This window comes from Palaemon carinicauda, chromosome 39 (assembly GCF_036898095.1).
Source record: "Palaemon carinicauda isolate YSFRI2023 chromosome 39, ASM3689809v2, whole genome shotgun sequence".
Taxonomy (NCBI): Eukaryota; Metazoa; Arthropoda; class Malacostraca; order Decapoda; family Palaemonidae; genus Palaemon; species Palaemon carinicauda.
The window spans coordinates 63,234,575-63,248,034 of NC_090763.1; the positions used below are offsets into that span (position 1 = coordinate 63,234,575).

Genomic DNA, 13,460 nt, shown 5'->3' on the forward strand with positions numbered 1-13,460 from the left:
ATTTTTAATTTCAGCAACCCATTTTAAATTGTATGAAGCAAATCAGTCACAGCAACTTGATTGAAATCAGTCTATGGTAAATTTACCTTTTGCATATAACCTTTCAAAGAACAAAGACTTCACCCTCAAATTTTTTTTTTCATAAATACAATTCACATGAACTTGGACCAGACATTTCTATCATAATTCACTCTTGCTGGGAGAAGAAAACCCTTATGGATAAAAAAGGTAAGGAATCAACATTTTTACAAAACTATGGACTCTAGTGACAGCTTTTGGCAAAGTTCAAAATTTGAGGTAATTTTTCTTTCATCAGCATTGAATACCTGGCTTTGTTATTGCGTTTAACAAAATAGCTCTTGTAAAACAACTGAACATATTTTAAAGTTTGTTACCGAACCTCATCCCATTTTCTGTAAATTAACTGGAAAAAAACAAAGTACTGTACAGTATATTACATTCAAGAAGCAATTGTGTAATAATGAGATGTTTTTCCTAATTCTGATGCCCACAGGTATGAGAAAATTACATACATGAAGTTAATTCTCTTGGGTGCACCAGGAAATCTATGTGCTTCAGATGCTATTCAGTAATTGTTATGGCAGTGGTTAGTGGTGGGTTAGAAGGTCAGTCTATAGGGAATTCCTAGCTGTAACCATTTCCTTGACAATCAATATGAAAAACTAATGGAATGTTAATGCATTAAATGAGAAACTACACCATGAAAATACCATGACGATTTTGGGCAAGGCAATAGAAGAAATTTATCGGCATCATAAATTAGGTTTATAAAAGATTTTCGAAACTTGTCTCTTGGAAACGAAAATGTAAACTGTTATCAACAATGCAAAAATGCACTTATCCAAGTTGAAGAGTAAAATCTATAAAAAAATAAACACTACAATAAATCACAAATGTATAAGGGTCTTACAGCGCTCTACAAATCAACCTATCAATATAAATAAACTTTGATTTGGAAAGAAGAAAATACAGTTCATCTAAATGTTCTATGCAATCTAAGGAAATAACCTATTCACAAGCTGCCAAGCTTGAAATGAAGGCAGGATTCTAAATTGTGGAAGTGCCTGGCATGACACCAGCATTAGAGGTCACCAACGGGAAAGGAAATCCTGTTCACGAATCTTCCTTTGCTCGTCAATTCTGGTACTTCACATGAAGGAGTTACAGGTCAGTGTTTCAGATTATTAAGGAAGGACATTTTAAAACTAGTTGCAGTCACAGGACTGAAAGAAAATCCTATGTAACAGAGTAATGATCTGATCAGGTATTGAACTGTTGCCTAAGAATCATTTTGCTTTGGATAGAGAACTTTCCATTACCAGATGGTTTTCAACTAATAATGTAAGTATTTCTCACATTTTAGTATAGGAATGATTGTACTTATCACAAGGGATCAATATTAACTCAGCCAAGTAATGGGACATTGAACATAAAATGTGATAATCTCCTATTGACAAGTAGTGTTCTTCAGGCATTATCATTCACCAATCTGGCAGCATAATGACCAGAAATCAAAGTATAAGAGCTTGGTTGCTCACCAAATGAAAAATCCTTTTGACTAGAGGAACATTTTGGAAGGATGATGAAATCATAGGAAACAGCATATTTCAAAAAATAATTATTTTCTTCAAGTTTTTCACAAACCAATTTCACTTTACATAAATAATGAGACACTTTCCTGCCAGAATGGTGTCTTAATTACTCCATTATCAAGACAGTTCATGAGCTATACAGTATTCTTTCATTATCACCTTAACAATGCTTCCTTTACATGTCACAAATCAGTTAAGAAGAATTTTCCTTCACCATGACTACAAAACTAAAAGCAACATACTGATATAAAAATATCGAATATTTCCATACATACAAACAGTGGTGCCAGTATAGGGCCAAAAAATAGCGGTGACAGGAGCTATTTTCTGTTCAGCTTGCTTTAAATTCAGGATTTCACAACTCTACAATATTCCTTGCAAATATGTTATAACGTCTAATCACAGCTCATACCAAGTCACAATCGTGCTTACCTAACCCTTTTGATGCCTAGAAACATTTCCTAGGGAACACAATTTGAAAATTTACTTTTTGAAAATGTTCAAGTGTAATTCATTCTAAAATCAAACATGAATTTGCATTTCAAAAACAAAACAGAAAATATTTCAGCACTGTCATATAAGCAACAACAGGGTTAAATGATACAAGAGCATTACACTAAAAGTGACAAGTCTCATCAACATTTTCATTGGTATACACTGCATAAGGTTATTTGTTGCTAAGTCTGGCAACACTGAAAACCTTCCATGAGGGAATGAGCAGTGCTTAATAGCAGGAACAAATTAAACTTTTACCTTGTTTTAACATATCCATTTCTAGGGAAAAACCTTAACCCTCAGCCATCACAGATGGAATTTAAAATTACAGCTTATATCAAGACTCTTGATTCATCATAAAGACCCAGTATTCAACTATCAAAAATGGGTTGCAAAAGTTACTCTAATAAGAATTCTAAATATTATGACAGTTAAGTACACAAGAATGCTATTTTGGCATATGCTAAGCATTCTGTGGTCATTAGCTATTTGCTACTATTCAAGCACCACTGTATGATATTTCACTGTACAAAACAAAATGTTACTGAACAAAAGAAGCATCGTTTTATGGCATTTTGTAAAGCAGTACAAAATAGAGAAAAATTATTTTCTCCTGAAGGCCAAAATAAATAGGAAATCACTTGTCCACCTATCTCAGGAAAATAAATCTAGTTTTGTCAATATGTGCTATAGTCCTATGGGTAATAATGGGTAAATATCACACACTGATATTTATAAAGGATCATCACCACCATCTTATAATCCATCTTCAAAGCACAAAGTAACACGGTAAGTGTGAATGTTCAGATACTAACATATGATTGTAAAAGGCAGCCATTGCTCAGATGATTCATTCAAATATGAGAAACTAACTTGATTATGAAGATTCAACAGCTTTGCATGAATTGAAACCAGTCAAGCATAGTCTATTTTAGCTATACACATGGCCATCAATGCAGTCCTTTCATTAATTTCAGCAAAAGAGAATGACTTCCACTGTGAAGAGCACTCTTGCTTTATTAGCAGTTCGTAATAAAGAACCAAGATATACACAGCTAAAAATCAGCGTATGTACATGTGAAGGAAGAATGAATCAAAGCGAGAAGTCTTCTGTGCTCTATCCTTGGAAAATACCTTAAATAAATATGAACAAAAGTTGACAACTGTAAGACTAGATCTCTTGTAATAAATGAGATGGCAAAGCAATACTATCGGTGACTCATTTCAGTGTTCAAAGAACTAGCTGTCAGGTAACCTAACCCAAAAATCAAGATTACTTGAAGAAAAGCATGTACCGTAGACCTTGAATGAAATATATATATATATTATATATATATATATATATATATATACATATATATATATATATATATATATACATATATATATATATATATATATATATATATATATATATATATATATATATATATATATATATATACACACACATATATATATATATATATATATATATATATATATATATATATATATATATATATATAACTCGATAACAAATATCCCAAACCATAACCTTCATAACTTGTGGTATGGGAGGGAGAAACCTAGAATGACGAACGACAAAATTTCCGATCATCTATCTCATAGATTTATTTTAAGTTTTCAGGCCACATGGTTCAAGCACAGTACAGTACTAGAATATAACTTTGTATTAAGTGTTTATCTTTTAATTTTATCAAACATCAGTATTATGTTAATTTCCTCAATGAACTGCTGGTTCATTTCTTTTATATATTGGACAATAAAAACTTTTTGATCTACCGTCAGTATAGTGTTTTATAATTATTGAATCCATGCTCAACTGCAGTACAGAATACCCTTCAGGTCTCATTTTGTGATGTATCTATCCTAAGATTGCAAACTTTAAAAGCAGAGTAAAGTTTTAGAGAAAATTATATTGATTTCCATCATCCGTATCTGTTACTTTTACAATATTGTATTCTTATTAATGTCCCATCCCTGTTGAAGCTCATCATCATTTCCTCCTACGCCTATTGACGCAAAGGGCCTTTGTTAAAGCTCAGGCCTTCTCAATCTTTCATTCAGAAATAGAATACGCAGTATTCAAAAGTCAACAGAATAGTTCCCAAATATTTGACTTCACTTCTAACCAAGTTCTTTCTATAATAGGATAGGTAATGGAGTGTTTTCCAAATTATTCATCATATAGCTCTTTATTTTCTCTAGTGAAAATGAACTGAATCTACCCTTACCCATAGTGCAATCTTAGGGATTCTACTTTTCATTTCTTGTCAAAATTCACATTTCATATTGTACAATACATACATATACCAAGGCACTTCCCCAAATTTTGGTGGGTAGCCGGCATCAAAATGAAAAAAAGGGGACCTTTCCTCTCTACGTTCCTCCCAGCCTGACAAGGGACTCAACAGAGTTTGGCTGGTACTGAACAAAAAAAGCTTAGTAAAATTTCTAATTAAAAAAGAATTGACTTCATATGTTGTCCTTTAAGAGTTTGTCTAATGACTGTCTCACACTGTTTCATAACAACTAATCATTCACAGCCTTAGGGAAGGAGAGGATGAATGATAGCTTGAAAAATGCTCTATTTACCCACAGCTTTTTGATGACTCAGTTTCCTTTAAAATGTCACCCATGTTTTACTGAAGTTTAAACATAATTATATACAGTGATGACATCACTTTGAATGTGGCTGGTTGTGTTTGACCCACAATATGGAAGTCAGTGTACCCAATTCTCATCAAAACTGCTTCATACACAGATGTTATTGAGGGTATCATTACTGTATGCACAATACTGTGCTTCAAGTGTATGGTGGAAGCTATGTAGTCCATTCATGAGTTTTATAATTTAGATCAGCTAAAAAATAAAAATGGGCCAAAATCAACAGCTAGAAAAAAAAAAAAAATTGGCCATAATCATTGCTCATTTTCAGAATGGTTGATAAGATTCAGTTGGTGACCTTTAATGCATATATTTTTACTTTTCAAAGAAGAGATTTTCTATCATCACAGACAACAAAAATGGGTTGTCATAAATTGCAGGGGTTTTCTAGCTATCATGAATACAAAACAAATGGAGCCCTTGGGCTTTTAGCATCCTGCTTTTCCACCTAGGGTTGTAGCTTGGCTAGTAATAATAATAATAATAAATGTATTTAAGCAAGTTACAGTACACCAAAAAAGGTAAAATGAGCAGATATTTCTGAGAGGAGTCACCATACAAAGATATTCTCAATTCCAGAGCAGCTACCTTTCATTTGCTTTTCCATATCCCAAGAAGAGTAATGCTTTATCACTGATAGGTATCCACAGTTTGAAAGATATTCATGTTTCCCAGTTTCTGCACAACAGATTAGAAATTATATATTTTTACTCTTATCCTCATCATTAATGTTCTTTTTGTTGACCTTTCTTTTGACTGGGTTAGCTGCGAAATGAGTTCTCACCACTCTCTTTGGTCTCGTGCAAGTTTGGCTTGAATTCCGAAAATGAAACAACACGGTTATTGTCAATAACATCTCGACCAATAATGTTTTCCGTGTCCTTCGAGTTATTTTGCAAGAGGAAACGTACATGTGCGTTGGAAAAATCCTGTGTACGGATGTAGTTTATAAAATGCAAAAGACAGTGAAACCAGACATACATTTTTGCTTCATATTATTTGGTTAACATCCCTGGGTGAAGATTTACGTATACTTGGAATGTTTTAAATCAAACTTATTAGATGAAATTCAATAATCATCATCAATACCCTTATGTTCTGCATATCAATCATGTCCTAAGAGAGAAATGTTCACCTGGTAAATCAAGGATGAATCAGCTGAATAATGATAATAGTACAGTATCATGGATTGATAGAGTACATATTGAGAAAATAATTTCAGTTTTGCATAATGAAGAAACGAAAATGACTAAATATTAAATTAAAAAAAAAACTATATACAGTATACCAATTTTGAGAGGATCTCTTAAGCCATTGCTGATTGCTAAGCAATTATAATTTCCAATAGCCAAAAGAAGTTAATAAATACAATGATGAAGAATGCAAACCAAAATACTTTGAGTTATCCATGCAATGAACAAAGATAGCTATAAACAAGATGATGCAGTACAGTAGAGTACTGTACTATCATAAGAAGACATAGTACTGAATATTCAAAGATAAACGGCTTTGATGTTAAGCGCCCTGAATGGAAAGCAAGAGAAGATGATATTGGTTATCTGTCTTGTTACAAAGAGAAATTTAAGTGATTAAGGACAGATTTGACAGATAGAAAAATTGAGGAAAAACTGTTTGTACAGTACATTACAGCATCATAGATGGCAATGCTATGAAACACTGTACAACTAATCCTAATTGAATTAAAATACCCTGGAGTAGTACAATCCAAAATGTTGTTTTACCTATCAATCAAAATTGGATAAAACGCCAGATGAATTGAGGAAGTTAAAACCGGTACCTAAAAATGTGGTATTCAAATGACTGAAATTTTGCAAATTGCTATAATTAAATCAAAACTCATTGTGATAAAACTTGAAAGGTTAAAGCCTCCTACAAGACTTTAAAACCACTAGTGGGAGAATAGGCAAGTATAAAGCAATATGGTAAAACGACTATGGTGCCAATTTATGCTGATTTCATCACCCAATATCTTAAAAGTTTGTTTCTAATAATGGTGTGTCACAGGTTTTCTAATATCAGTACTTGGACTATGATAAAAAAAAAAGTTTAACCTCTATCAATGTATCCTTCATATGATAAACATCTACAGTAACTGAATGGAAATATACATTGCAATTATTTTTCTACACTGTTGAAGCCGAGAGGAAAGACCGAGAGGTACGTACGGAGTACCACATGAATAAGCAGGACTTTGCAATGGGTCATATTTCACAATATAGAGAAGAATGTAATTAGATTACCTGTAATGCTACATCCAATGTGACTTTGCCATCAATTAATTGGGTGACCCTGAGGGGAGACTAGCTAGCCTTTGAATGCTTAATAACAACAACATATATAAATGAAAAATAAAAAAAAAATATGTGGTTATCCCAAAGACACAAGAGCACAAGTAAAGGATTCTATAATACATTATCACTAGAGGTAGTTCATCCTTCCTTGAATGCTGAGATCCCAAATCTATACTGTAGTGAAATCAATTCATTTTAAGCTGATATAATCCATCCTATCTTTATGGGAGGGATCCTAAGGATACACCTATCTTTATGGGAGGGTAAGGGAATTGTACCCACAATGAGGTGGCACTGTTATATCCAGTTTAAAGGTAAGCACAGCATGGGGATTACAACTTAGGACTGTTAAATACCAACCCAGCACTATACCACTGTACTGTACTTCAGGATAGACCTTTTGTTTCCTTTTCTGCAGATACTACAAAAGGGTTGGAACAACTCAAATATATATATATATATATATATATATATATATATATATATATATATATATATATATATATATATATATGTATGTATATATATATATATATATATATATATATATATATATATACACACGCATATATATATATATATATATATATATATATATATATATATATATATATATATGCATGTGTAATTGTTTCCTGTGAATATAGTCTTGACAGAAACAATCAAATTGACAGGATTCAGTTATTTTAAGTTCGTGACATGTTGATGAGATTCTGTAGAAAGATATATATGGCATATCTTTATCATAATCTATGAAAAAAATCAAAATGTTTTGCTTTCTATAAAACATGGATTTGAACATTCAAATGAAATATGGCAACCAATCACTATCTTGACCAATATCTTTCAGTAATTAAGTACATTACAATTTAATCATCTGAATTGTCTTTATAAAATAACAGTATACCCTGAAATCTAATACTAATGAAATATATATCTAGTAAAAAATATAGGTGAAAGTATAACAAAATACAGCATCAGTAAGGATAACTGCCCCTCATGGTAATATTACATACAAAACACAATACAGTACAGTAACTGAAGAAAGAAAAAGGCCAGATTTCCAGCATCTTATAGAAAACTACGACAGCATTTTATGGTAAAATATTGGAAAAAATTATGTAAACTCTATACATGAAATAAAATTTTTAAAATAAGTGAAAATTACTTGGTAAATAAAAAGAATTGTAAAATACAATTATTATGTGATACTTAACATTGATTTGACACGAACTCATCCAAACGAACTGGTAGTGTAACAAACCAAATAACCAATGATAAACTAATTGATAAACCTGAGATGGATTTTTAAACCTTATCCGTGTTATTTTCATCAGTTACTTTCAACTTGTATTTTCCACTGCACTGCCTTGGAAGCTCATAGCATAAATTATTCCCTCATAAAATACCTATAGCACCATGAAGAAGTCTCACATAAAAAGGTAAAAATATGACATTCTCTACATTTGACCTGGGCTCAAATGCACACATTCCAAACATCCAATGCCATGCGGGGGACTCACTTCCTTAGTCAACATCACAGATTCTCTAGTGCTTATTGACAGTTTGTGACAGAACAGTTGTCATCGACAACACCTTGATTTAGAACTGCATACAGTTTCCTCATTCTTTACAGTTTTAAATGCTTTTTATTTCCAGTACCTTGATGATTAAATTTTCCTTCATATTACTATTTTCCTAAACACTTCTTTGTTTGTGAAGAAATTTTAAGACCTCTTATAACCTCAGTTCCATACTTTACATCAGTAAACTATAAGTAGGTTAGTTTTCGAGAAAAAAAATAATGACTGACAGGTGGAAAATAATAAAGCCATGGCAAAAACAGAATGCACAAGTAAAACTTTAGGTAGATGGTTAATGAGAAAGAGTGAATGACAATGCTTACTAAATAATAGTTTTTCAAAACATGGAAATCAAGGTCTTTCTGATTCAACATTTTGAGTAGTACTGCACAGACTTCTGTTAAGTGAAACAGAGGTTGAAAAAAATGGTTTGCTTTAGAGTACAAATTCTTACATTTGCTTGAATATAAGTTCTAATATTTATTTACAAAAGAATAATTTGATTAATTGACGTACATGACTAAGAAACCAGGTACTTCACAGTTGGGTATCTTTAATCAGTATCTCAAAGCCTGTAAAATATTATAGAATTTAGTAATATATCTTAATCATACCAATTTCACAATAAAAATGGTGTAAAGTCTATCATTACTTCAAATCCTAATAATTTCAGATGACTGCTACAAGTAATGAACAGAATGATTAAGAATGGAGTGATGAATACAAAAACCAGATTTGGTCAGAATGATTAAAGAAAAAATAAAAACAGTTGGTAAAAAAGCATGTGGATGATTTACATCCCAAGAAAAGAGCGACAAAACTGAAGGAGTTATATTTTAATCCATGAGCAGCGTGGCTGGGCTCACTGTACTTAAGGATTTGAACAGTTTACCACAGTTTCATTTTTTAACAATTGCCAATCACACTGCACTCTCAGCCCATACATACATACCATGTCTGATGCATTCTTGCAAAATGACTGCTTAGCAGCTAGGGTGGAAGGATTATCACCTGCCAACATGGCAGAACAATAAGTTACAGGAAGTCTTACAAAACCTAAAATATACCTGGCAGTGGAATAACAGTGAGTGTTACCTACAATACTATACTCCACATGGGGACCAGCCAAGCCTGGAGATATGCACACACCTGTAATATGAGTTCATGTGAAAAATTATGTATTCCTGTGTGTGTGGGTGTGTGTGTATGTGTGTGTGTGAGTGTGCACTTTTTAAAAGGCAAGGTTGATAGTGGGTGAAGGGTACTCGTGTCAATTGTCTCAAACTGTTGGATTCAATGGCGAGTGATTCCACCTCCGAGGCCCATGACACACCTTCCCCATCACACCTTCATTGACCAGTTTTGCTCCCATCCAGTCACAGGGAACCTACTAAGTTTAATCATTACACAATATGAAATCACAATTTTTATATATTTATAATTAAGGAGTAATAAAAAGCTATATTTTGCAGTGTTCCCTGAGTCTCTGGTCTGCCTCACTTATCATCATCTACAGGATGCCCAGCCACACTCCCTCAGCCATCGCCACCGCCCTGCACCACACTCCATCACTTGTCTAATGAGATATAGAAAGTGACATAGAGAAAGAGAAAGAGAGGGAGAGAGGGAGAGAGAAGAGAAAGAGGGAGAGAAGAGAAAGAAAGATAGAGATAGAGAGAGATAAAAAGTGGGAGAGAAAGATAGAGAGAGAAGGCCTATCACATATGGGACTTGGCCCTGGAAATGCTGCTGCACCACTCAACAATACACTGTATGGACCACACCAGCTGTCAGCAGAGCACAATTTCTATTCAACAAAAGAGAGGAAAATTCTGTCCTGCTGCTCAGCCAATGTGGCACTGGTCCTTGGGACCCCAGGCACTGGTGAATCCTTCATCATCATCATCATCCACCACCACGAGAGCGGCTGGTCCCAACTGCTATGGTCCTTGCATGCATCGGCCCCATTCGGCAGGTCCAGAATGCATGCTTCCTGCCTCTTACATGCACCAGTCTCATCTGGCGAAGGAGATTCCTGGTGCATGCTGCTTGCCTCTCTTGTATGTACAGGAAATGTATCACAGCAGACATTATCTGACCATCATGACACAACCCTGTACGCATACATGCTGGCAGCTGACAATGCACAGGTGAAAGCCTGAGCATTGGCCCAATATTACTGAGCACCAAGACACCTGCTGGCTTTAGCACTGTATCATGTGTCACTTATCACATCCCAGGGGATATAACAACTTTCATTACAACAAGTATATCTTAAGTGATATAAAGTATGTTTGAAAGACTAAGTAAACGCCTTGGTGGTCATATTTTCCCACTGTTTGTCCTTTGTTCTGAAGGTCTACTAACACTTCTACATACGGTGGGATTTTCTATCACCTCACTATATAATGGCGGAAGCTCATGGTCCGCAGGCGCGCTGCAGCCTGACTGAGAGGATTGTTCGTACAGATGTGGTGGGTCCCCTTGCACCCCCATACCACTACCAAGTGTTCCCTGGGATGCCCCTGACCCACTAGGGTAATTGGGACTGTGAGAAGATCCACATGGCACTGACACTGTGGTAATATCCGACCACGTACTGCCTCCGGGGCAATATTGGTCTTGAGAAGACATAAGGGTACCAGAATTCAACACTCCCTGATGTCGATTTGCCCTCCGACCCCCATCCTGAGGGGACTGGGGCGCTCTCTCATTCTTTGGTGAGGTGAATGGAGCGATACAATTGGATAATAGGCTCGGAGACCCCTTCTGTCCGAATCCCAGGGTCTTACGCACCCTTCTAGGCGATCCCCTGCTTGATTCATCACCACTACCCCAACTAGGCCAAGATGAAGACGGCGACGACGACGAGGATGAAGCTGCCGATCCGGCTGGATCCAACGGTGCTGAATAATGATTATGGTGATGCTGTTGATGAGGATGCATTCCACTTGACACCACGTCCCAATCCCGATTTAGCATTCCCATTGAATACGATCGAGGAGGTACATCAAAAAGCGTTTTATTAGGGGGTGGCTTGATGTACTCGCGAGTTGTTTCTGCCTCCTGAAAAGACGTATCACAGTAAATGGCTTTTGCCGATGGAATTCTCTTGGTTGTTACTAGAACACAAATACTGTATACTGTATATACTTGGCATGGATGGCTGTGTGGTGAATATCAAACAAAAATTTGCTTGCGTTTATAAACATTATGATATATCAAATCATTCATTATCTACATAAAAAGACATTTCTAATAAAAAATATACATTTCTTTTTAGTAAATCAGTATATATATATATATATATATATATATATATATATATATATATATATATATATATATATATATATATATGTTAAAAATATCACCAACCAAATAAAAGAAAAAACAACAACAGACATTACAAGACAAAAAATTAAACAACCTCCACCCTAATATGAGAGAGAGAGAGAGAGAGAGAGAGAGAGAGAGAGAGAGAGAGAGAGAGAGAGAGACTTACCTGCGAATCCGAGGGTAGCAGCGTAGGGCTTCATGTTGGGTATAGTGCAATGTCTCCTCTCCTCTCCATCGGGTCTTCGCACCTGATGGGGAAGGCCAAGGGCGAAATCCTGCTGTACGCTCTGATAACGGGTGGCCCTGTCGCGGGCAGCAGCCATTGCCTCTCCCACGCTTCCACTCATGCCCTCGCACACATACAACACCTGCGGAGGAGCGGAACGTGAAAATATAATTTTCTATTTAAAATTAGTTTTTAATATTCACCTGCACAATCAACATTTGCTGTTGGGCAGCTGAGTATTAGACAAATAATTGGTGTTACGATGCTGCTTGTGTTATCATGTGTGGAGAGAGAGAGAGAGAGAGAGAGAGAGAGAGAGAGAGAGAGAGAGAGAGAGAGAGAGAGAGAGAGAGAGAGAGAGTGTGTGTTTATTATACGAGCTATAGTGTTCATATTGCAACGTTTTGAGTGACAAAAATCTTAGGCCTCTTCTCCTGAAGAATAAAATAAAATCTTAGGCATTTTTCTCATGAGGGAAAAATATTGCATGCGGCTTTTAAATGAACAACCTTATGTCCTATTAGGAAATTGATATTGTTAAGGCTAACATGAGTAACTTTATTTCCAGTCACTCAATTTTATGAGAATAAATACCATGAGGGATGGGGTAACTACAGAAATACCCTTTTGCAATGCAATCTCTAAGGGGGAAAAATAATAAGGAAAGTAAGACAAAGTTCAATAAGAAGGAAACGGGAAGAGTTTTGGCTAATCTTCAAATGAGAAAAAAAATACCAACTTTAAGGGTTAGAGAAAAACAAGGAATAAGAAAACGATAGAGAGAGAATATTCAACTTTGGGATAAAGACGAACAACTACTACAAAACTGTTGTGGTGGCCGATGTGGTAACGTCCATGACTGGTGAACGCCAGACTGGGGTTCGAGTCCCGCTCAAACTCGTTAGTTCCTTTGGTCGCTGCAACCTCACCATCCTTATGAGCTAAGGATGGCCGGTTTGGGGGAGCCTACAGGTCTATCTGCCAAGTCATCAGCAGCCATTGCCTGGCCCTCATTGGTTCTAGCTTGGGTGGAGAGGGGGCTTGGGCGCTGATCATGTTTATATAGGGTCAGTCTCCAGGGCATTGTCCTGCTCGATAGGGCAATGTCACTGGTCCTTGCCTCTGCTATTCATAAGCTCCTTTAAAAGGAATACTTGAAAAAAATAAAAATAAAAAGGAGAAAAATTCAGATGAAAACTTGCCTTGATGAAGTTCAATTGGA

General features: G+C 35.2%; 1 protein-coding gene and 1 pseudogene across 3 annotated transcripts in view; one reads left to right on the forward strand and one right to left on the reverse strand.

The window, feature by feature from the left end:
• LOC137631224 (uncharacterized) overlaps positions 1–13,460 on the forward strand; it is a 1,049,210-nt gene that overhangs the window by 1,020,812 nt on the left and 14,938 nt on the right. The gene's annotated exons all lie outside the window — the stretch shown is intronic.
• Positions 7,716–13,460, reverse strand: part of LOC137630905 (uncharacterized) — a 9,274-nt pseudogene continuing 3,529 nt past the window's right edge.